At 42.1% G+C, this 3702-nt stretch overlaps 1 non-coding gene across 1 annotated transcript; it reads left to right on the forward strand.

Moving 5' to 3' along the window:
• The first annotated feature begins 2790 nt into the window (after nt 1-2790).
• Nucleotides 2791-2863, forward strand: TRNAK-UUU (transfer RNA lysine (anticodon UUU)). Its single transcript has one exon. It is a non-coding gene; the product is annotated as a tRNA-Lys (tRNA).
• Nucleotides 2864-3702: the final 839 nt, after the last annotated feature.

Here is a 3702-nt window from a genome sequence, read left to right on the forward strand (position 1 = left end):
AAAGAAGGCTAGATAGCGGTCTTAGGAACCTACTTTTATTGTGGTACCAATGAAGCTTTATCATAAGAAAAGAAAGTCATCGATAAGTGGAGTTATAGGACCAACGACGATCTTATCCTAAAAGAGGAGGAGTCAGTTTTCTTTGAAGATCGAGGAAGAAATCGGACAATTATGCCATTCGGAAGAAGTATTCTACAGAAGAAAAGCCTGTTACGAGTAAGTGGAGAAGAAAGATCTACAGAGATTCTTATCTCATTCCATTCCAGTGGCTCAACCAGTAACCAATGGCGAAAACTAAAAAATCCATCGTTTCCCGGTAGAACCCTCTTTCACCCAAGTTGTTTCGAAACCGGAAAAAAGAAGTGGTTTTTCGCACAGCTTGCTCATAGTGCAGGTCCCACTTGTATATTGTATTTGGCCGAAGAAGCATCAGACAGGTTGGAGTTCTTACCTTCTTGGGACTCCATGGACCAAGATCTTCTTTTATTATATGGTCAATACCGATCCACTTTAGCAGATCATATGGATGTAGAAAAAGCTTCACATTTTGATGAATTGGAAACATCTCTTTTCCATTTCTATTTACCCAGTTCATATCTTTCTTTCGTGTGTTCCCGGGAGGAATTCGATCTCTTCAATCTCGGAATACCACCTAAATAACTGCGGCCAGAGAGTCAAATAGGTCGGGAAGAAAGAGTCTGAGGTCGGGTTGGACGACATACATCTTGGCTTGGTTGGTCCCACCATCACTAGAGATTGGACATATATAGTTTATTTATTCTAAATAAAAGATTCAACTAACTATTTTTTAATATTCAAATTTGAAAATAGCTGCAAGACCAAAACAGGGTGAAAAAACCGAAAGCCCTTCTTTAAAAAAAAACAAGTTCCCAGGCTTACATACCCGGCTCAACATTCTTGGAAAACAATCGAATCGAGGGTCCGGAAGAGAATCGGCCATTCAATCTTGTGAACTAATCGAGACCGAAATTGGAAAAAGAGATACGAACGGAGAGGAATAACCAATCGATGAAAGAACATGAAACCATTCTGTTTCAATAGAGGTACGAGAAAGGGTTGGGGGCAATGAAGTAGGTGAAGTGGTTGGATTTTGCGAGTTGTTCCAACCACTGCTGGATGTGATTCCAAGAGCCGAACGAGAATGAATACCACACAGAAGAGTCAAGACCAGGCTCCCTAATGGAATGTTTAACCGATCCATTCCGGATCGACCGAATTGGTACGGGAGTTGTAACATGGGAAAACCACGGAAAACACGACTTATTTGAATAACCCGGTGACCCACCAATTGTAGAAGTAGGATTTTTTGAAAGCAATAAGCACTTAAATAATACAATTCAAGTATACCATCTTCTTTCTCATTTCGAGGAAAGGGTGCGGAAGGAAAAGGAAACAACGGAGGGATCCGAATCGGACCTAAATGGGAATGACATGAAAAGTCTTTTTCAAAACCTAGCATTAAGGGCATTACGACGATATACGAGAGAAATAGAGAAAAACTCGTGATTGGTGTAGAGGAGAAGATCTGTTTATGATATAGTTCAAGAAAGAGTCGTCTCATTTTTCGTTTTTTCTAATTCATTCACTTCCACTTCAAGACTGGTTCTGAACGCCGCGTAACATCATCTTCAACCAACCTCCACCGTACGAATTGCTTATACACTAAAAAGCTGCTTATATACGATATGCTTACTAAAAGACTTACTTTCATTCATATTCATTAGGCCAGCGTGAAACTAAGAAAGAGAGATGTGCCTAAGGCGGCATGTAAGCAAACTGTGCACGCTAAGAGAAGAGGAGAGATGCTCGCAATTACTACCACAAGAAAGCCGCCCCCTATCTTCGAAAGTGGCCCGTCACTTCGTTCGTACCTTCTTGGCTTAGGCTTTCAACTGAACAACATGGCACCCCGCCGCTAGCAGAAGCTAAGCGCTTGAAAAGCGCGCTAAGAAACCTTGCTTCTGTCAGCCTTTCTGTGCAACAGTCCACCAGTAGCGGAAGAGAGGGTTACCGTACATACAAGAGTATTCCAGTTCTTACGGAAGCTCTTTCTTACCAGTCAAGTAGTACAACAGCTCTATCTTACAGCCCGGCGCGGCGGGTCGCCTTTTGAATTCAGTAGATGGAAGAGACTATTAAATAGATAAGGAGTAGGTGAGTGAATGAGTCCTCACTGACCTGAGTGATTTCGATCACCTAGCAGGCCTTTTATTTGGTAGGTAAGATCGCCAAAGCGTATCATCAGATTTGTCTCCTCGGAAGAAGAATAGCCCCGCTCTCTAGCCGACTGATCCCCTTGATCCTATATTGATCATATAACTGGGAGGGAACATGTCACATTAGAGGTGAACGATCAGAGGTGTCCTCTAATCACCACGATGAGACTGGTCCCTCTTTTAGTAGACTCAGCTATGAATATGAATGAAGAAATGAATGTCGGGCTCTTTCTTTCACTGCTAACCCCAAGAAGTTTCTTTGATACTTTCTCTTTCGTCGAGCCCCGGTGGTCCTCCTTTGAGTGTGGATTCAATTGGATGAATCTGTCAAGTCAAGGAAAACGTACGTAGCAGCAAGGATGGTGCATCGCCTATTTCTCGTTCTCGCTCGGTAGCCAAAACGAACACGCCTGCTACCTACTGTACTGGACCTTCGACCAGGCATTCTACCTTTGTCGAATCGGAACCGCGCTCCTTTAATATGATGAGAAGGAGGGAAGGGCGGCCACCCTCTTTTCCGCACCAATCCTTATTTCCTACTACATATTTTTTTGGGTGTATAGCTCAGTTGGTAGAGCATTGGGCTTTTAACCTAATGGTCGCAGGTTCAAGTCCTGCTATACCCAAACCTGCCTTACACTCTACTATGAGTAAGGACTAATTCGTGGCTTCAAAGATGACTCTTTGGCCTTTAGACTCGCTTCCGCGACTTCGCCCTTTAAGTGTAAGTGACAAGGGGGTGAGAGAAGGAGTAGTATAAGAGTGGCTCGGTCATCGATAAACCTATAGGGCGGGGCTGCGGACCAACAATCCAGCAAAAGGGCTGAAAAGCTCCTTTATAAAACCTTCCCCTTTTCATAATAATAAGGTGAGCATCAAAGCCCAGAAAACCCAACCTATACAAAGAGCTCTTTTCAGCCCCTACTCCTAACAAGTGAAAGTTGCTGTTGACGAAGTTTCATTCGTTGCAACGAACGTACCTCTCCCTTTTTTTCTTTTCTGGGGGTTGAAAAAAAGCAGGTTCTTTAAACCATTACAGATTCAAAAAAGAAAGATAAAAGAAAAAAAAAAGGCGGGTGGCATAGGGATCCTTACCAATAAATACAACTTGACACCGCATCTCTTCCTCAACTCATTCGACCCTGTGAGATCTTATGCGATCCACTATTTATATAGAAAAAAATTAGTCAACAACTAATCACTATAATTATGGAAATTACTAAATACTTACAATTTCAAAATGTTATATTTAAATCACCATATAATGGTAATAATGCGTGCAACATCATATTTAAATACCTAGAAAGTGAATACAGATTACTTAGACATCAGCATTCTTACTATTATTATGGACAATGCTATGATATAGTTTGAAAGGTACTATATAAACATAAGGTATAACATGGAAAAGACATAAGCTGGCCGGGCTTGGGCTTGGGCCTGGGCAGGGCTTCAGACGGTCCTG

The sequence above is a fragment of the Salvia hispanica genome, chromosome 2 (assembly GCF_029641045.1).
Source record: "Salvia hispanica isolate PSC_SH4W2 chromosome 2, Shi_PSC_v1, whole genome shotgun sequence".
Classification (NCBI taxonomy): domain Eukaryota; kingdom Viridiplantae; phylum Streptophyta; class Magnoliopsida; order Lamiales; family Lamiaceae; genus Salvia; species Salvia hispanica.